The sequence below is a fragment of the Elephas maximus genome, chromosome 2 (genome assembly GCF_024166365.1).
Source record: "Elephas maximus indicus isolate mEleMax1 chromosome 2, mEleMax1 primary haplotype, whole genome shotgun sequence".
Classification (NCBI taxonomy): domain Eukaryota; kingdom Metazoa; phylum Chordata; class Mammalia; order Proboscidea; family Elephantidae; genus Elephas; species Elephas maximus.
The window spans coordinates 77,608,250-77,631,283 of NC_064820.1; positions in this window are offsets into that span (position 1 = coordinate 77,608,250).

Genomic DNA, 23,034 nt, shown 5'->3' on the forward strand with positions numbered 1-23,034 from the left:
AAAATTTTGCTAAAGATCGTTCAAAAACAGCTGCAGCAGTGTATCAACAGGGAACTGCCATAAATTCAGGCCGGTTTCAGAAGAGGACGTGGAACCAGGGATATCATTGCTGATGTCAGATGGATCCTGCCTGAAAGCAGAGATACCAGAAGGATGTTTACCTGTGTTTTATTGACTATGCAAAGGCATTTGACTGTGTGGATCATAACAAATTCTGGATAACATTGCAAAGAATGGGAATTCCAGAACACTTAATTGTGCTCATGAGGAATCTTTACATAGATCAAGAGGCAGTTTTTCGGACAGAACAAGTGGATACTGATTGGTTTAAAGTCAGGAAAGGTGTGCATCAGGGTTGTATTCTTTCACCATACCTAATTAATCTGTATGCTGAGCAAATAGTACGAGAAGCTGGACTATATGAAGAAGAACAGGGCATCAGGATTGCAGGAAGACTCATTAACCCCCTGCATTATGCAGATGACACAACCTTGCTTGCTGAAAGTGAAGAGGACTTGAAGCATTTACTAACGAAGATCAAAAGACCATAGCCTTCATCAACATAAAGAAAACAGAAACCCTCGCAACTGGACCAATGAGCAACATCATGATAAACAGAGAAAAGATTGAAGTTGTCAAGGATTTCATTTTACTTGGATCCACAATCAACAAACATGGAAGCAGCAGTCAAGAAATCAAAAGACGCATTGCATTGGGTAAATCTGCTGCAAAAGACCTCTTCAAAGTGTTGAAGAGCAAAGATGTCACCCTGAAGACTAAGGTGCGCCTGGCCCAAGCCATGGTATTTTCAATTGCATCATATGCATGTGAAAGTTGGAGAATGAATAAGGAAGACCGAAGAAGAGTTGATGCCTTTGAATTGTGGTGTTGGCGAAGAATATTGAATATACTATGGACTGCCAAAAGAACAAACAAATCTGTCTTGGAAGAAGTGTAGTCAGAATGGTCCTTAGAGGCAAGGATGGTTATACTGCATCTTACATACTTTGGACATGTTGTCAGGAGGGATCAGTCCCTGGAGAAGGACATCATGCTTGGCAGAGTACAGGGTCAGCAGAAAAGAGGAAGACCCTCAACGAGGTGGATTGACACAGTGGCTGCAACAATGAGCTCAAGCAATAACAACGATTGTAAGGATGGTGTGGGACTGGGCGGTGTTTCGTTCTGTTGTGCATAGGGTCGCTATGAGTCAGAACTGACTCGACGGCACCTAACAACAGCAACAAAGGCTTGCTTTATGACATAATATGTGGTCTATTCTAGAGAATGTTCCATGTGCACTAGAAAAGAAAGTATACTTGGTTGCTGTTGGGTGGAGTGTTCTGTATATGTCTATTATGTCGAGTTGGCTGATTGTAGCATTTAGATATTCCATGTCTTTATTGAGCTTCTTTCTGGATGTCCTGTCCTTCACTGAAAGTGGTGTGTTGAAGTCTCCTGCTATTATTGTGGAGCTGTCTAACTTACTTTTCAATGCCGATAGAGTTTGTTTCATGTATCTTGCAGCCCTGTCATTGGGTGCATAAGTATTTACTACGGTTATATCCTCCTGGTATATTGTCCCTTTAATCGTTATATAGCGTACTTCCTTATCCTTTGTGGTGGATTTTACTTTAAAGTCTATTTTGTCAGAAATTAATGCTACCACTCTTGCTCTTTTTTGATTGTTGCTTGCTTGATATTTTTTTTCCATCCTTTGAGTTTTAGTTTATTTGTGTCTCTAAGTCTAAGGTGTGCCTCTTGTAGGCAGCATATAGATGGATTGTGTTTTTTATCCATTCTGCCACTCTCTGTCTCTTTACTGGTGCATTTAGTCCATTAACATTCAGCATAATTATGGATAAGTATGAGTTTAGTGCTGTCATTTTTATGTTTTTTTGTGTGTCTTGTTGACAGTTTCTTTTTCCCACTTAATTTTTTGTGCTGAGTAGTTTATCTTTATATATTGTCTTTTCCCCTTATTCATTGTTGCTGATTTTGTTTCTGCTGAGTGTCTCTCTCTTTTTTTTTTTCCCTTGTATTTTATTTTGATGAGTAGAATAGTTAGTGTCCTTTGTGGTTACCTTAATATTTAACCCTATTTTTCTAAGTTTAAAACTAACTTTTATTTCTTTATATTGCCTTGTCTTCCTCTGCGTATGAAAGATCTGTGACACCATTTCTTAGACCCTCTTTATTATTTTAATGTTGTCTTCTTTTATGTAATGACATCGCTATCTCCCCATTTTGAGTGTTTTTTTTATCTTGGTTTATTTTTGTGATTTCCCTGTCTGGGTTGACATCTGATTGCTCTGCCCAGTGTTCTAGTCTTGGGTTGGTACCTGATATTACTGGTTTTCTAACCAAAAGAACTCCCTTTAATATTTCTTGTACTTCTGGTTTGGTTTTCACCAAATCCCTAATCTTCTGTTTATCTGGAAATGTCCTAATTTCACCTTCATATTTGAGAGACAGTTCTGCTGGATATATGATTCTTGCCTGGCAATTTTTTTCCTTCAATTTTTTAAATAAGTCATCCCATTGCCTTCTTGCCTGCATGGTTTCTGCTGAGTAGTCCAAGCTTATTCTTTTTGACTCTCCTTTGTAGGTGACTTTTCGTTTTTCCCTAGCTAGTCCTAAAATTCTCTATCTTTGGTTTGGGCCATTTGATTATAATGTGTCTGAGTGACTTTCTTTTAAAATCTACCTTATGTGGAGTTTGATGAGCATCTTGGATTGATATCTTATCATCTTTCACAATATCAGGGAAGTTTTCTTCCAATAGATCTTCAGCAATTCTCTCTGTACTTTCTCTTAGCCCTCCCTGTTCTGCTACTCCAATCACTCATATGTTATTTCTCTTGATAGAGTCCCACATGATTCTTAAGGTTTCTTCATTTTTTTTTTTTTAATTATTTTATCTGATTTTTTCTTCAAATATATTGGTGCCAAGTGCTTTATCTTCAAGGTCCTCAGTTCTGCCTTCCACTTGCTCAATTCTGCTCCTCTAGCTTTCTATTGAGCTGTCTAATTCTGTAATTTTATTGTTAATCTTCTGAATTTCTGATTGCTGTCTCTCTATGAATTCTTGCACCTCATTAAATTTTTCATTATGTTCTTGAAGAACCTTTTTAATTCTTCAACTGTTTTTCTGTGTGTTCCTTGGCTTGTTCTGCGTATTGCCTGATCTCCTTCCTTATGTCTTGAAGAGTTCTGTATATTAATCTTTTGAATTCTGCATCCAGTAATTTGAGGAAGGCACCTTCATCCGGAAGATCATTTGATTCTCTGTTTTGAGACCTTGTTGAAGTGATCATGGTCTGTTTCTTTATGTGGTTTGATATTGACTGTTTTCTCTGAGCCATCTATAAGTTATTGTATTAGTTTATTTTATGTTTGCTTACTGTATCCTAGTTTCTCACTTAGTTTTATTTTGATATGCCCAAATGGGTTGCTTGAGTAAGCTAGCTTGATTATTTTCATCTTTGGTGCTCTGACATCCTGTCACCAGATGGCTAGAGTTGTTATCAGGTATATGAGCTTATGAGTCCACTCACTTTTCTTGTGTGGATTCAGCTCAGGTGTCCAGGTGGCTGGTCATCAAGTGTGTGGTACAGGCTCTGTCCTACAGTCTTACAGGGGCAGAGTGTTTGGTGTAGGTACCGGTATCTGCTTGCAGCAGGAGATCATGCTCTGAACAAGGCAGGGGGCTGAAAACCATCCCCTGAGTGTCTCTGAGGAAAGGGTGTCCCTGTTCCCTAGAGCACACAGGTGGCTGGGTTCTGCAGACGGACCATGGGCACCCAATGCTTTTGGTTGTAAGGACTGGGAGGTACCAGTTATCGCTGGACCCCTGTCACAGGGGCTGGGTGACCTGAGAGGAGCCACCAGTCCTTAGGCCCCTGATGTGGGTAGGGGAGGACCCTGTTTAATAGGCAAAGCCACGTCAAATATCAAACATCCACCTCTCCACCGCACAGCTTAAACAGTCACAGTCTGCCAGCAAGGGCCTATTCTCCTGGAATAGGCCCACACAGGTCCATGCAGTGGGGAAAGGTTTTCAAAGTCCATGGACCATCTATGCCTGGACAAGAGCCAGTTCTGTCCTGAGCTCCCCAAGTTAGTGGAGCTGGCAAATGATCTTTTCCACCTGTTGTGAATTTATTCCTTCTCCAAGGCCAGGAGGTTGGCTCCACATGCTCAACAGGGCCTATCTCAGGCCCAGGGAAATCAACAGCCACTGAAGCTGGCTTAGGGGCGAAGGGCGCAGTGCAAGTACTTAGTTTTTGCCGAGAGTGCCATTCATCTCTGGTTCCAGAGGTGTGAGTAGGCTGCATAGCTGGCTGCTTCTCCTTGACTAAACTACGGATGAACGCTACCACCAGCCTGCCACAGCCGCTTCCAGGAATGGTGCCTGAGGGATCTCCGCAATTCAGGTCCAGCAACTCTTCTCCACTTCTGAACGGTCTCACTCTCTGCCTGCCACTTAGTCTGTTTTATACCTTTGCCTTTGATGTTCAGGGCTCCTAGTTTGTCATAAATATAATCGTTTCACTTGATTTTTGGGGTTTTTGTTGTAAGAGGGATTGCCAGGAGCATCTGGCTATTCCACCATCTTGGCCCTGCCTTTTCTCTGTATAGCTTTTGTGAGCACAGGGTTTAGATGGAAAATTGGGACAGAGTAGGGTGGGTCTAGCCATATACTACGAACAATTGCACCATGAGTAGTGACCAAGACTGAAGAGGAAAGAACCCTGAGATGGGAATCATGAGAACTGTGTCTAAGTCCTGGCACTATTTGTGTGATCTTCTACCAACCTCTTAATTTTAATTTCCTTGGGCCTACGTTTTCTCACTTTTTAATGGGGACTGTAATATCTGACTTGACAGCAACTAACAAAAACAACAACAATAATTCTCATCCAATCACTTGGCCATTTGGTGCTAAGCTTTGTGAAAAAGTCAGTTTCCACAAAATCGTTTAAAAACTTAAAAGTGCCATACCAACACATGGTTTCCATCCCACTGCTCCCTTGCAAGTACTCTACCTGCCAACCCATCTGGACGTTCCCCTAACCCTTGAACTATTGTGCACACGCACACCTTGCTCACACAGATCCTTTCACCTCAGAAGCAGTTTTCCCCATTAAAATTTAACACCTTGGTGATGTAGAATTCTACATCGTCAGTGATGTCATGTGGATATCAGGTACTCCTGATATGATGTGATGAGGGGGGAACTTCTCCTCTGTGGTAGTCTTCCCAAAAGCCCGTAACCCCAGTCTGACCATGAGAAAGACATCAGACAAACCCAGACTGGAGCACATTGTACCAGATACCTGGCCAATACTTCTCAAGATTGTAAACGTTATGAAAAACAATCAAAGACTGGAAAATTGTCATAGACCAAAGGAGCCTGAGGAAACACAATAACTAAATGCAATGTAGTTACCAGAATTAGATCCTGAAACAGAAGGAAAATATTAATGGAAAAATTGGTGACATCTAAATAAAATATAGAGTTTAGTTAATACCAATGTAGCAATGTTGATTTCTTAGTTTTTACAAATGAAAATGTATAATATTAAGAATAGAGGACATTAAGTGAGGGATATGTGGAAACTCTCTGTACTGTCTCTGCAGTTTTACTATATATCTAATCTTACTTCAAAATTAAAATTTTGTTTAAAATAAAACTCTACTTCTCCTTCAAACTTCATCCAAGTATCACCTCTTTGTGAAGCCTTACTCATTCCTCCTCACACCTCCTCATTTATCTGTGACTTTTCCTTCTAAAACCCTTTGGCATTTCACTTCCTCTTTAAATGGCACCTACATGTTATAATGGTTTGTGTACTGTTAAAATCCTCCTCCCCCACACACACACACATACCGATATCTGAGCAACTTGAAGGTGACTTCCCTTCTTATGCGTAGGGGCTAGCAGAGTTGCTAACACATATACATATTTAATAAGTGTTTATGGATGGCTGGATGGATGGAAGAATCGCAGTAGCCTGTGCTATCAAAGTGTAGAATTACTGCAGCAAGTTCATCCTATTCAGGCTTAGCTGGACAAGACATTTTCCCAAAATTGAATTTATTCAGTGGACTTAGGCAACATCTGTTACTAAAGGTATTGCCATACATTTGCAAAACACCTTCCATTCTAGACTTTTAAGGGGATTTGAAACCTCGACTCATTAATCTTCACACCCCCTCGTATGAAATGGTTCTGACACAAATGAGTAATCCAAACTGTGCATACCTCAAGGGATTTGAAAAGTACCCAATTAAAGATACAGTGCTGTGATCACTTTATCCTAGGCTCAGCTCCACGGAAACTGGTGACCATTTTGGACTCAGAGGAAGGAGAATTGAGCCGTTTTTATAGTCTACAGAAGTTCCTTTGGAAATTAAAAAAAAAAAAAAAGCCAACCCACCATTAACTCTTACCATTTGCATTACCACAATAGCAACTCATTGTAATCACATACATTCCCAGTTAAAAAACATAAAACCAAATCTGTTGCCATCAGGTCAATTGCAACTCATAGCGACCCTATAGGACAGAGTAGGCTTGCCAGATAGATTCTCCAAGGAGCGCCTGGCGGATCTGAACCTCCCACACTTTGGTTAACAGGCATAGCTCTTAGCCACTACGCCACCAGGGGTTTACTGTTCCCAGTTACTACAGGTCATATACAAAATCTGATTCTCCCCACAAGGAGCTCCACTGGTCAGGTCTCGAAGCGGTAGTACTTTTAAGCTACATCATTATTTTCAGTTCTGAACCAACTAAATACTAGAGTAATCCTTGGGAAAACAGCAATTGCTACTACTATTTGTACTAGTGGAAGAGAATTCATTTGTCCTCCCAGATCCTCATGTTTCACAGTGAACTGATGGTCTGTGACAGCTACCTTGCAGAAGCTTATTCCACGTATATACGATTGTAACTCTTGCTTGATCATATATTTCTTCAGCCTTTTCCTCTGAGATGCTCAACCAAACATAGGCAGATTAAAGGGCTGGAGGTTTTTGAGGCTAAAAAAAAAAAAAAAAACTCCAGCTGTCAGTAATAGAACACTTAAGAAAAAGTGGGCCTGCCTGAACCTGTTAGGATCACTGAGGCTGCTATTGTTTTTGTGGTTTATGGCAGTCCTACACTTTCATAGTGGTTCAGGGCAATCAGCTCTCTTTCCCCTTTGCTGCCTGCCGTTGTGGTCATGGTGTGGAGTGGTTTGAGGAAGGTGCTTTGAATGAGTTCTCCATAGCTGCTGCTGGAGCCAAAACCCAAGCCAGCTTGGAAACTCAGTCCCAAAATAGGTGCTTGTGCGTTTTGGCCCATCCAGGGATCGGTAGTTAATGACGCTCAGTGTAAAACAGAGACTCACTCCCTCACCCCAGAACCTCTCCATGCTTTGAGTTCAGTCGGGCTGCGAGTTTCGTGGAAAGAAAACTGTGAATGGAGTTTAGTGACCCAGTTCTGTTTCCAACTGGCCAAGTGACTTCAGGTAAGTCACAATCTCCCCACACCTCAGTTTCCTCCCCTATGAAATGTAGCTGAAGGATTAGAGGGTCTTCCAGCTCCAAGATGTTACGATGTAAAATCTCGCCGAAACAAATCTTTTAAGTTTGTATTCTTGTAGTTCCACATTTACCTTCTTTATACTTGATCTGCACATGGAAAATATCTGATGCCTCACCCTTCCACACCCTCACCAGACACTTGAGAAAATCTGAATGTTTGTTTTAGAAAAGAGCTTGAGTCATATTTTCTACACACTTGGCTCCTGGAAAACTTGGCTACTAAAATCCCTGCCACCTCTTCAAATTGTAATGAGCAAGCATTACATCAGAAAGACAGCTGATGCTCCTCGATTGCCTGAGTCTTATACCACATTTGGTTATTTGAAAAATCTTTTTCCCTGTGTATAAACTGATGCTGATTTAGCCATTTGTCTCTAATATACACTGAGGGAAGTTGAAGTAGGACGTTCCTTATGGAAAAGATTGTTAAATTCATTTTCCTACTCTGCTCCAACAGAACACTAGTTGACAACCCCTGGGCAGAGTTACAAACCTACATTTTTTAAACTTAATTTTTATTGTGCTTTAAGTGAAAGTTTACAAATCAACTCAGTCTCTCATACAAAAACTTATACACACCTTGCTATACACTCCTAACTACTCTGCCCCTAATGAGGCAGCACACTCCTCCCCCCATTTTCTCTCATCGTGTCCATTCGGGAAGCTTCTGGCCCCCTCTGCCCTCTCATCTCCCCTCCAGACAGGAGATGCCAACACAATCTCGTGTGTCTATTTGACCCAAGAAGCCCCTTCTTCACCAGTAACATTTTCCAACCCATATTCCAGTCCAGTCCCTGTCTGAAGAGTTCGTCCCAGGAATGGTTCCTGTCTTGGACCAACAGAAGGTCTGGGGACCATGATCTCCAGGGTACTTCTAGTCCCAGTCTGACCATTAAGTCTGTTTTTTGTTTTTTTTTTTAATGAGAATTTGGGGTCTGCATCCCACTGCTCTCCTGCTCCCTCAGGGGTTCTCTGTTGTGTTGCCTCTCAGGGGAGTCATCAGTTGTGGCTAGGCACAATCTAGTTCTTCTGGTCTCAGGCTGATGTAGTCTCTGGTTTATGTGGTCTTTTCTGTCTCTTAGGCTCATAGTTACCTTGTGTCTTTGGTGTTCTTCATTCTTCCTTGCTCCGGGTGGGTTGAGATCAGTTGATGCATTTTAGATGGCCACTTGCTAGTGTTTAAGACCCCAGATGCCACTCTCCAAGGTGGGATGCAGAATGTTTTCTTAATAGATTTTATTATGCCAATTGACCTAGATGTACCCCGAAGTCATGGTCCCCAAACCCCCACCCCTGCTATGCTGGCCTTCAAAGTGTTCAGTTTATTCAGGAAACTTCTTTGCTTTTGCTTTAGTCCAGTTGTGTTGACCTCTCCTGTACTGTGTGTTGTCTTTCCCTTCACCTAAAATAAAACTTATTAACTATCTAATTAGTGAGAGCCCCTCTCCCTTCCTCCCTCCCTCCCTCGCCCATCTCGTAACCATCAAAGAATATTTTCCTCTCTGTTTAAAGTATTTCTCCAGTTCTTATACAATATTTGTCCTTTTGCAACTGACTAATTTTACTCAGCATAATTTCTTCCAGATTTCTCCATGTTATGAAACGTTTCATGGATTCATCATTGTTCTTTATCGATGTGTAGTATTCCATTGTGTGAATATACCATAATTTATTTATCCATTCATCCATTGATGGGCACCTTGGTTGCTTCCAAATTTTTGCTATTGTAAACAGTGCTGCAATAAACATGGGCGTCCATATACGTTTGTGTAAAGGCTCTCATTTACGATGAATTTCAAAGAGTGGGATTGCTGGATCATATAGCAGTTCAATTTCTAGTCTTTTAAGGAAGCGCCAAATCGATTTCCAAAGTGGTTGTACCATTTTACATTCCCACCAGCAGTGTATAAGTGTTCCAGTCTCTCCACAACCTCTCCAACATTTATTATTTTGTGTTTTTTGGATTAATGCCAGCCTTGTTGGAATGAGATGGAATCTCCTTGTAGTTTTGCATTTCTCTAATGGCGAATGATCATGAGTATTTCCTCATGTATTTGTTAGCAGCCTGAATGTCTTCTTTAGTGAAGTGCCTGTTCATATCCTTTGCCCATTTTTTAATTGGGTTATTTGTCTTTTTCTTGTTGAGCTTTTGCAGTATCATGTAGATTTTAGAGATCAGGCATTGATCGGATATGTCATAGTTAAAAGCTTTTTCCCAGAAGGCGGAGCCAAGATGGCGCACTAGGCAGACGCTACCTCGGATCCCTCTTACAACAAAGACACGGAAAAACAAGTGAATCGATCACATACATAACAATCTACGAACCCTGAACAACAAACACAGATTTAGAGATGGAGAACGAACTAATACCGGGAAGCAGCGATTGTTTCCAGAGCCTGGAGCCAGCGCGCCAGTCAGGTACGGCACAAACACAGAGACCTGCTCCACCCCCCTGAACTAACCCCAGGAGGGGAACCAGCCGGTTCCACCGGCGGCGTGGGACGCAGCCGGTAGGAGAAGTCCCCAGGACGCAGTGACTGGTCTTGGAGCAGAAAGAGCAGCATCCGAGCCGGGGAACCGTCCCGCAGGGATTTGGACTGGACGCAGCGGATTTTCTGGAAAAACTAGTTTCCCAGTGATGGCTCGGAGACAACAATCCATATCAAACCACTTAAAGAAGCAGACCAGGACAGCTTCTCCAACCCCCCAAACAAAAGAATCAAAACCTTTCCCAAATGAAGATACAATCTTGGAATTATCAGATACAGAATATAAAAAACTACTTTACAGAATGCTTAATGATATCACAAATGAAATTAGGATAACTGCAGAAAAAGCCAAGGAACAGACTGATAAAACTGTTGAAGAACTCAAAAAGATTATTCAAGAACATACTGGAAAAATTAATAAGTTGCAAGAATCCATAGAGAGACAACATGTAGAAATCCAAAAGATTAACAATAAAATAACAGAATTAGACAACGCACTAGGAAGTCAGAGGAGCAGACTCGAGCAATTAGAATGCAGACTGGGACATCTGGAGGACCAGGGAATCAACTCCAACATAGCTGAAAAAAAATCAGATAAAAGAATTAAAAAAAAATGAAGAAACCCTAAGAATTATGTGAGACTCTATCAAGAAGGATAACCTGCGGGTGATTGGAGTCCCAGAACAGGGAGGGGGGACAGAAAACACAGAGAAAATAGTTGAAGAACTCCTGACAGAAAACTTCCCTGACATTATGAAAGACGAAAGGATATCTATCCAAGATGCTCATCGAACCCCATTTAAGATTGATCCAAAAAGAAAAACACCAAGACATATTATCATCAAACTCACCAAAACCAAAGATAAACAGAAAATTTTAAAAGCAACCAGGGAGAAAAGAAAGGTTTCCTTCAAGGGAGAATCAATAAGAATATGTTCTGACTACTCAGCAGAAACCATGCAGGCAAGAAGGGAATGGGACGACATATACAGAACACTGAAGGAGAAAAACTGCCAGCCAAGGATCATATATCCAGCAAAACTCTCTCTGAAATATGAAGGTGAAATTAAGATATTTACAGACAAACACAAGTTTAGAGAATTTGCAAAAACCAAACCAAAGCTACAAGAAATACTAAAGGATATTGTTTGGTCAGAGAACCAATAATATCAGATATCAGCACAACACAAGGTCACAAAACAGAACGTCCTGATATCAACTCAAATAGGGAAATCACAAAAACAAACAAATTAAGATTAATTAAAAAAAAAATACACATAACAGGGAATCATGGAAGTCAATAGGTAAAAGATCACAATAATCAAAAAGAGGGACTAAATACAGGAGGCATTGAACTGCCATATGGAGAGTGATACAAGGCGATATAGAACAATACAAGTTAGGTTTTTACTTAGAAAAATAGGGGTAAATAATAAGGTAACCACAAAAAGGTATAACAACTCTATAACTCAAGATAAAAACCAAAAAAAACGTAACGACTCAACTAACATAAAGTCAAGCACTATGAAAATGAGGATCTCACAATTTACTAAGAAAAATGCCTCAACACAAAAAAGTATGTGGAAAAATGAAATTGTCAACAACACACATAAAAAGGCATCAAAATGACAGCACTAAAAACTTATTTATCTATAATTACCCTGAATGTAAATGGACTAAATGCACCAATAAAGAGACAGAGAGTCACAGACTGGATAAAGAAACACGATCCATCTATATGCTGCCTACAAGAGACACACCTTAGACTTAGAGACACAAACAAACTAAAACTCAAAGGATGGAAAAAAGTATATCAAGCAAACAATAAGCAAAAAAGAAGAGGAGTAGCAATATTAATTTCTGACAAAATAGACTTTAGACTTAAATCCACCACAAAGGATAAAGAAGGACACTATATAATGATAAAAGGGACAATTGATCAGGAAGACATAACCATATTAAATATTTATGCACCCAATGACAGGGCTGCAAGATACATAAATCAAATTTTAACAGAATTGAAAAGCGAGATAGATACCTCCACAATTATAGTAGGAAACTTCAACACACCACTTTCGGAGAAGGACAGGACATCCAGTAAGAAGCTCAACAGAGACACGGAAGATCTAATTACAACAATCAACCAACTTGACCTCATTGACTTATACAGAACTCTCCACCCAACTGCTGCAAAATATACTTTTTTTTCTAGTGCACATGGAACATTCTCTAGAATAGACCACATATTAGGTCATAAAACAAATCTTTGCAGAGTCCAAAACATCGAAATATTACAAAGCATCTTCTCAGACCACAAGGCAATAAAACTAGAGATCAATAACAGAAAAACTAGGGAAAAGAAATCAAATACTTGGAAACTGAACAATACCCTCCTGAAAAAAGACTGGGTTATAGAAGACATCAAGGAGGGAATAAGGAAATTCATAGAAAGCAACGAGAATGAAAATACTTCCTATCAAAACCTCTGGGACACAGCAAAAGCAGTGCTCAGAGGCCAATTTATATCAATAAACGCACACATACAAAAAGAAGAAAGAGCCAAAATCAGAGAACTGTCCCTACAACTTGAACAAATAGAAAGTGAGCAACAAAAGAATCCATCAGGCACCAGAAGAAAACAAATAATAAAAATTAGAGCTGAACTAAATGAATTAGAGAACAGAAAAACAATCGAAAGAATTAACAAAGCCAAAAGCTGGTTCTTTGAAAAAATTAACAAAATTAATAAACCATTGGCTAGACTGACTAAAGAAATACAGGAAAGGAAACAAATAACCCGAATAAGAAATGAGAAGGACCACATCACAACAGAACCAAATGAAATTAAAAGAATCATTTCAGATTATTATGAAAAATTGTACTCTAACAAATTTGAAAACCTAGAAGAAATGGATGAATTCCTGGAAAAACACTACCTACCTAAACTAACACATTCAGAAGTAGAACAACTAAATAGACCCATAACAAAAAAAGAGATTGAAACGGTAATCAAAAAACTCCCAACAAAAAAAAGCCCTGGCCCGGACGGCTTCACTGCAGAGTTCTACCAAACCTTCAGAGAAGAGTTAACACCACTACTACTAAAGGTATTCCAAAGCATAGAAAATGACGGAATACTACCCAACTCATTCTATGAAGCCACCATCTCCCTGATACCAAAACCAGGTAAAGACATTACAAAAAAAGAAAATTATAGACCTATATCCCTCATGAACATTGATGCAAAAATCCTCAACAAAATTCTAGCCAATAGAATCCAACAACACATCAAAAAAATAATTCACCCTGATCAAGTGGGATTTATACCAGGTATGCAAGGCTGGTTTAATATCAGAAAAACCATTAATGTAATCCATCACATAAATAAAACAAAAGACAAAAACCACATGATCTTATCAATTGATGCAGAAAAGGCATTTGACAAAGTCCAACACCCATTTATGATAAAAACTCTTACCAAAATAGGAATTGAAGGAAAATTCCTCAACATAATAAAGGGCATCTATGCAAAGCCAGCAGCCAATATCACTCTAAATGGAGAGAACCTGAAAGCATTTCCCTTGAGAACGGGAACCAGACAAGGATGCCCTTTATCACCGCTCTTATTCAACATCGTGCTGGAAGTCCTAGCCAGGGCAATTAGGCTAGACAAAGAAATAAAAGGTGTCTGGATTGGCAAGGAGGAAGTAAAGTTATCACTATTTGCAGATGACATGATCTTATACACAGAAAACCCTAAGGAATCCTCCAGAAAACTACCGAAACTAATAGAAGAGTTTGGCAGAGTCTCAGGTTATAAAATAAACATACAAAAATCACTTGGATTCCTCTACATCAACAAAAAGAACACCGAAGAGGAAATAACCAAATCAATACCATTCACAGTAGCCCCCAAGAAGATAAAATACTTGGGAATAAATCTTAGCAAAGATGTAAAAGACCTATACAAAGAAAACTACAAAGCTCTACTACAAGAAATTCAAAAGGACATACTTAAGTGGAAAAACATACCTTGCTCATGGATAGGAAGACTTAACATAGTAAAAATGTCTATTCTACCAAAAGCCATCTATACATATAACGCACTTCTGATCCAAATTCCAATGTCATATTTTAAGGGGATAGAGAAACAAATCACCAATTTCGTATGGAAGGGAAAGAAGTCCCAGATAAGCAAAGCACTACTGAAAAAGAAGAAGAAAGTGGGAGGCCTCACCTTACCTGACTTCAGAACCTATTATACAGCCACAGTAGTCAAAACAGCCTGGTATTGGTACAACAACAGACACATAGACCAATGGAACAGAATTGAGAACCCAGACATAGATCCATCCACGTATGAGCAGCTGATATTTGACAAAGGACCAGTGTCAGTTAACTGGGGAAAAGATAGCCTTTTTAACAAATGGTGCTGGCATAACTGGATATCCATTTGCAAAAAAATGAAACAGGACCCATACCTCACACCATGCACAAAAACTAACTCCAAGTGGATCAAAGACCTAAACATAAAGACTAAAACGATAAAGATCATGGAAGAAAAAATTGGGACAACCCTAGGAGCCCTAATACAAGGTATAAACAGAATACAAAACATTACCAAAAATGATGAAGAGAAACCCGATAACTGGGAGCTCCTAAAAATCAAACACCTATGCTCATCTAAAGACTTCACCAAAAGAGTAAAAAGACCACCTACAGATTGGGAAAGAATTTTCAGCTATGACATCTCCGACCAGCGCCTGATCTCTAAAATCTACATGATTCTGTCAAAACTCAACCACAAAAAGACAAACAACCCAATCAAGAAGTGGGCAAAGGATACGAACACACATTTCACTAAAGAAGATATTCAGGCAGCCAACAGATACATGAGAAAATGCTCTCGATCATTAGCCATTAGAGAAATGCAAATTAAAACTACGATGAGATTCCATCTCACACCAGCAAGGCTGGCATTAATCCAAAAAACACAAAATAATAAATGTTGGAGAGGCTGCGGAGAGATTGGAACTCTCATACACTGCTGGTGGGAATGTAAAATGGTACAACCACTTTGGAAATCTATCTGGCGTTATCTTAAACAGTTAGAAATACAACTACCATACAACCCAGAAATCCCACTCCTCGGAATATACCCTAGAGATACAAGAGCCTTCATACAAACAGATATATGCACACCCATGTTTATTGCAGCTCTGTTTACAATAGCAAAAAGTTGGAAGCAACCAAGGTGTCCATCAACGGATAAATGGGTAAATAAATTGTGGTATATTCACACAATGGAATACTACGCATCGATAAAGAACAGTGACGAATCTCTGAAACATTTCATAACATGGAGGAACCTGGAAGGCATTATGCTGAGCGAAATGAGTCAGAGGCAAAAGGACAAATATTGTATAAGACCACTATTATAAGATCTTGAGAAATAGTAAACCTGAGAAGAACACATACTTTTGTGGTTACGAGGGGGGGAGGGAGGGAGGGTGGGAGAGGGTTTTTTATTGATTAATCAGTAGATAAGAACTGCTTTAGGTGAAGGGAAAGACAACACTCAATACATGGAAGGTCAGCTCAATTGGACTGGACCAAAAGCAAAGAAGTTTCCGGGATAAAATGAATGCTTCAAAGCTCAGCGGAGCAAGCGCGGGGGTCTGGGGAACATGGTTTGTGGGGACTTCTAAGTCAATTGGCAAAATAATTCTACTATGAAATCATTCTGCATCCCACTTTGAAATGTGGCGTCTGGGGTCTTAAATGCTAACAAGCGGCCATCTAAGATGCAGCAATTGGTCTCAACCCACCTGGAGCAAAGGAAAATGAAGAACACCAAGGCCACACGACATCTAAGAGCCCAAGAGACAGAAAGGGCCACATGAACCAGAGACCTACATCATCCTGAGACCCGAAGAACTAGTTGGTGCCCGGCCACAATCGATGACTGCCCTGACAGGGATCACAGCAGAGGACCCCTGAGGGAGCAGGAGATCAGTGGGATGCAGACCCCAAATTCTCATAAAAAGACCAAACTTAATGGTCTGACTGAGACTGGAGGAATCCCGGTGGCCATGCTCCCCAGACCTTCTGTTGACACAGGACAGGAACCATCCCCGAAGACAACTCATCAGAAATGAAAGGGACTGGTCAGCGGGTGGGAGAGAGACGCTGATGAAGAGTGAGCTAATTATATCAGGTGGACACTTGAGATTGTGTTGGCAACTCTTGTCTGGAGGTGGGTTGGGAGGATAGAGAGAGAGGGAAGCCGGCAAAATTGTCAAGAAAGGAGAGACTGAAAGGGCTGACTCAAGAGGGGGAGAGTAAGTGGGAGTAGGGAGTGAGATGTATGTAAACTTATATGTGACAGACTGATTGGATTTGTAAACGTTCACTTGAAGCTTAATAAAAGTTATTAAAAAAAAAAAAAAAAGCTTTTTCCCAGTCTGTAAGTAGTCTTTTTACTCTTTTGGTGAAGTCTTTGGATGAGCATAGGTGTTTGCTTTTTAGGAGCTCCCACTTATCTGGTTTCTTTTCTGCATTGTTAGTAATGTTTTGTATACTGTTTATGCCTTGTATTAGGGCTCCTAATGTTCCTTTTTTTTTCTTCCATGATCTTTATCATTTTAGATTTTATATCTAGGTCTTTGATTCATTTTGAGTTAGTTTTTGTGTATGGTGTGAGGTATGGTCTTGTTTCATTTTTTTGCAGGTGGATATCCAGTTATGCCAGCACCTTTTGTTAAAAAGACTGTCTTTTCCCCCAACTAACTGACTTTGGGGCCTTTGTCAAATATCAGCTGCTCATATGTGGATGGATTTGTGTCTGGATTCTCAATTCTGTTCCATTGGTCTATGTACCTGTTGTTGTACCAGAGCCAGGCTGTTTTGACTGCTGTGGCGGTATAATAGGTTCTAAAACCAGGTAGAGTGAGGCCCCCCACTTTGTTGTTCTTTTTAAGTAATGCTTTATTTATCTGGGGTCTCTTGCCCTTCCATATGAAGTTGGTGATTTGTTTCTCCATCTCATTAAAAATTGTCGTTGGAATTTGCATGGGAATTGCATTGTATCTATAGATGGCTTTTGGTAGAATAGACATTTTTACGATGTTGAGTCTTCCTATCCATGAGCAAGGTATGTTTTTCCACTTACGTAGGTCTCTTTTGGTTTCTTGCAGTAGTGTCTTGTAGTTTTCTTTGTATAGGTCTTTTACATCTCTGGTAAGATTTATTCCTAAGTATGTTATCTTCTTGGGAGCTACTGTAAATGGTATTGATTTATTGATTTACTCCTCGATATTCTTTTTGTTGGTGTAGAGGAATCCAACAGATTTTTGTGTGTTCATCTTAATCTCAATACTCTGCTGAACTTTTCTATTAGTTTCAGTAGCTTCCTTGAGGATTCTTTAGGGTTTTCTGTGTATAAGATCATGTCATCTGCAAACAGAGATACTTTCACTTCTTCCTCACCAATCTGGATGCTGTTTATTTCTTTAACCTAATTGCTCTCAAACCTACATTTTTATTGTGATAAATGTTTCTTGTCAGAAAGTTGTGGGAAGTTGGTTGGGGGATGGTGGTTAAAATCAGCTCTTTTGTTCTCGTCTTAGAAAGAAAATTAAAAAATCAACTACATTGTTAATACAGCTCACTGTTATTGATTGAATTGTGTCCCCCTCCCCACAAAATATGTATTAAAGTCCTGGCCCCTCTATCTGTGGATATGAGCCTGTTTGGGTTTTCTTTTGTTATGTTAATGAAGCCGTGTCAGCATAGGATGGATCCTAAATCTGATCACTTCTGAGTTACAAAACGAGCAGAATAGATTTAGAGACATACACAAGGGAAAGACAGATGCCAAGGAACGCCCATGAATGTCACATAATGCCAGGATGCTCTCAGGGCTACCAACAAGGAAGAACCCTGCCCTAGAGCTGATGCCCTAATTGGGACTTCTAGCCTCCAAAACTGTGAGAAAATAAATTCCTGTTCTTTAAAGCCACTCATTTGTGGTATCTTTTGTTCTCACAGCACTCACTTTATCTAGAATCCATAGAAAGTAGGAATTCTGATAGCAATGGCAGGCTGAAGATACAGAACGTCACACTTACTAATGAGAGACATTGTCCAGTTTTGAGAGAATGCTCTTCAGACTGATTTCCTTGGATTTTTGTTCCCTTTCGGAAGCCTGAGACAGTGACCCCTACTGCACGATGCACAATGATGTGTCGTATTCATTGCTAGACTGATGCTGGACTGATCTGAATTACCTTACTGGCCCTACAGAAAGAAAAATGTGCCATTATTAAAGTCAACCCGTTTTCATGGATAGTACCAGCCATGAAGGTGCATGGAGGAGGGTAGTCAGTTCTCCACAGAATAAAAACAGCAACGTAGCTAGATCCTCTGATTAGACTCCCTGACAACATGGCTCTTTGGGTTACAAGAGAATGAGTGTATGCCAGGATTCCCTGACTTCTGAGAGTAGTGGGTGGCCTGATGCTGAAGGGAGGAAAATCGATATGGCAGCCAATGGTTTTTGGAAGTGACATGAAAAATCAATGTGAGGTTGCCTTTATTTGTGTCACAGTCATGTCCAGAGATCTCTTCCTTTTGGAATCTTTAAATTTTTATTTGGCTCATTAACAATGCATGAATAAGTTTCAGTATGAGGGTGAAATGCATTTCTCTTTGTTTATACACTTTGTGAATTAATTTGCAGTTTTGTCACAGAGAATCTGGGCTGTATTCCTAGCTCCACCAGGCAAGTCATTTATCCTCTTTAGACCTTATTTTCTCATCTATAGAATCAGGGGTTTAGAGCATACCATCTTTTGCAGAACTGGCTACATAATTGCAGGTCTCAGTGCAAAGTAAAAAATGTAGGGCCTTGTTATGTATTGAATTGTGTCCCCAAAAATACATGTTCAAGTCTTGAACCCCTATACCTGTGACTATGACTTTATTTGGAAATAGGGTCTTTGCAGATGCAGTCAAGTTAAGATGAGGTCATCAGGGTGGGCCTTAATCCAATAAGGCCTTATAAGAAGGGTTTTATAGGACGAGGAAAAGAGATAACAGAGCAGACACACGGGGAGAAGGCCATGTAATGTAATGACAGAGGCAGAGACTGAAGTGATACACCTACAAGCCAGGGAACACCAAGGATTGCCAGGAACATCAGAAGCTAAGAGGAAAGCATGGAACAGATTCTCCCCTAGAGCCAACACCTTAATGTCAGACTTCTAGACTCCAAAACTGTAAGAGAATAAATTTTTGTTACTTTAAGCTACCCAGTTTATGGTAATTTGTTACAGCAGCCCAGCATAAACTAGTTTATGTTGTTGTTGGGTGCTGTCAAGTTGATTCTGACTCATAGTGACCCCAGAGTAGAACTGCCCGGTAAGGTATTCTTGTCTGTAATCTTTTATGGAAGCAAATCACCATGTCTTTCTCCCGTGGGCCACTGAGTGAATTTGAACCATCAACATTTTGGTTAACAGCTGAGTGCTTAACCATTGTGCCACCAAGAAACTAATATAGGCCTAAATTCAAAAATTATTAAAAATTTCAAGATGGCAACAGTAGAGCATTAAACTAAGCATGGGATCCTTCTCAGCATGGGACCCTGTACAAATGCACAGGTTACATGCTGGCCTTGAAAGCTTATGTGCCTTGTCTAGCACCAGATTTCTCTGATACCAAGGCCTTTTTTTCATCTCCATATGCAACAGTCCTCATGCAAAAAAAAAAAAATTGAATTGCATATTTGCTTGAAATCTATCTCACTTCTACTTTTCATGTTCCTTTGACCATGAGTTGTACCTCAGCCCTTCCTGACTTCATTTTATTCTCCAAGATGGATTTTCTTCTTTCCTGCCTGAAATATCCAAATGACCTTTGCTTTGGGATTTTTCTAAATCACCACGTGTTAGATAATTGTGCCCAAAGGAATTACTTCCAGAGTGGCCTAAACACAAAAGAAAAACACACAGCCAACTTTTTCTCTAGAGCAGTGCAAACATTTCCTTAAACTTAAGTGTCTCAAGAGGAAAATTGACAGAATAAACCTTTCACCCAGCAAGTCCACTCCATGCAGTGCTTGTACTGAATCCTTCTTCTTGCATTTTTACATCCCTGATTTATCTACTGTTTTGCCAATGAAAGCAGTCACGTTCTTTGATTTAGGTTTTTTCACAATGGAAAAGTGGCCAGAAAAAATGACTCAGTTGAGTGTTTTATTAATGGAAAGAGCTGAAATGCCAGGAACAATCCAAGTTCTTTGCCTCTTCTCTATCACATTATACCATATATAGCACCTCTCTGAGAAGTAGGAGGATGGCAAGTTTACACGCCAGCACATCAATGGCTTTTTAGATCTTAGGTTCACTGAAGTTCCAACCAAAAAGCATAAGGAGGTTTCAGCGTTGAAAAGTGGTATCTAGTTGTATAATTGAACAATTATAATGCAACTACAAATAAAGTGGGGAGGGGGGATGGATTCTCTTAACACTCCTTATCAAGGAAATAAATTTGGTTTTTCACATGAGTTTTTCTTCTAGGTCCTAGTCATTGAAGTCTTCTTATTCAAGTAGATAAGCTAACTGTACAAAATTTCATCTTCATTCCAAATCAGTGGGAAACCAGATTTATTCTTGGAATTAACTTCTAGAATTTCAAGACGAGAAAATGATTTCAAATTCTATTCATGACTAACAACCCAACTGCAAAATGAATTTATTTCCTGTTATGAAAGTTTGAAGTGTTCTATTTATTGTAAACAAGTACATTTTGTCTTTTTCTTTATATTATGAAAAAAATAATAAAGCCTGTCTTTCTTAAATCTTCAAGATTGTATATGTTAAACTTGGGCAAGAATGTTATAAATACTGGTAAGGCATTGTCTGGTCTATGGCAATTCCCAAATATTTGAATATTGAAACTCTTCAAAATATGAGCAAATAAGTCGAACACAACAAATGCCTTATACTGAGATCTCATCTACTTCTTTGCTTAGTGGCAGAATTATACCCAAATCACCTTAAACAAATGACAATCCCTCCTGTTTTTGAGTAAAATAAAACAAAAACATCCTTATGAAGTATACCAAAGAAGAAAAGCTCAGTGAATTCCCTAAAAAAAGACCGCATTTGGCCACCCACTGCAGGGTTTCTTAAGTCTGATCTGAGGGCCACCTGCCTCAATTCAACTGAAGGGCTTATTAAAAATGAAAATTCTTAGGCTTCGCCCCAGAACTGCTAAGTATAGGGGCCAGGAACCAGCATTTTAAACAGGGTTCCAGGGGTAAGGTAGGGTTTGCACACTAAAATTTAGAACCACTGGTCTACAGTGTCCAAAAAGTCTGCCTTACATTCCCCATGGTGCTTCTTAAATTCATTCCTTTTTTTTTTTTTTTCCTTTTCCTGGTCTCATGTGAAATTAAGAACAGCTGCTCAAGAAATTTTCTCATATTTGAACTCCATTATAAAGGTACTCCTCATTCCTTTTTTTCCCTCTAGACCAAATAATATAAATTAAATTAATATTCATCCCTTAATCTTGATAGAGTGTATTTTCTAATCATTAAATCATCTACAAACTCTGGTCAAATTCATTTCATCTCCAGATTCACAGAGACTACCCTTTGGCTGTACAAAGAGATAACACTGTTTCATATTTCAGGTTAGAAAAATCTGAAATGTAGAGAAGTCACACAGAAGCCATCCTAATCAGGGTTATTTCCAACCATGAAAAAGGTATACAAGTAAGCATTAATAGCCTAGTAGGCAGAGTCCTCTAAGTAGAAGGCCTCTAATTCTGTCTTCCTTCTTGTTACTTTTTGTGTTAACTTTGATCAATGGAGAAACAAACCTATCAGCTTAAGGGCTGTTTGTGTTCTGAGCCCTGTGGTAGGTAAACAGGAGGACATGAAGATGAGGAGACAGGGATATGGTGGGGTCAGAGGTAAGATATGAGCAACTTATCATATGAACTGAAGTTTTTGCAAGCCTTGAGAACTTGAAATTATTCACCAAAACCCAGTCTTTTTTTTTTTTTTTTTTTTGATTCAACACAAAAATGATACTTGGTAAGGGCCACACACAGCTTTCTGATTTTGCTAGAGCCAGAAGGTTTGAAAGGGCTAGCCCTGACACCTGGTATTTCTCAGCCTTTAATTTTGCTCTCTCCTGAAATAAAATTCCATGCTGTTCACGTGTGTGCTCATCAAACATCAGGCAACATCCCCTGAGTACTCACAGTTTAGCAGAGGAAATAAGCATGTAAAATCAGAGTTACAACATATGCTATGAATAGGATTTCTGAACAAGAGAGAACTTTGGTTAGAGGAGAGGAGGGAAACAGGAAGTGCTACTCAGAAATAATTCAAGGGAGTCCCTTTGTCAGAGAGAGAAAGAGAGACAGAAGGAGAAAGAGGAGAGAGAGAGAAGTCATCCAAGGTAGTGCCGTTCACATAGTTCTCATTGAAAAGTCAGACTAGACAGGGATTGAACTGGACTAGAGGATAGAAAATGATACCGGTGAAGAGTGAGCTCCTTGGATCAAGTAGACAAGTGAGACTATGTGTGCAGCTCCTGTCTGGAGAAGAGATGAGAGGGCAGAGGGGGGCAGAAGCTGGCCAAATGGACAGGAAAATAGAGAGTGGAGGGAAGGAGTGTGCTCTCTCCTTAGAGGGAGAGCAACTAGGCGTATATAAACCCACTGCCTTCGAGTCGATTCAGACTTATAGCGACCCTATAGAACAGAGTAGAACTGCCCCATAGAGTTTCCAAGGAGCGCCTGGCAGATTCGAACTGCTGACCTTTTGGTTAGCAGCCGTAGCACTTAACCACTACGCTGCCAGGGTTTCCTGGGAGTATATAGCAAGGTGTATATAAGTTTTTGTATGAAAGACTGACTTGGTTTGTAAGCTTT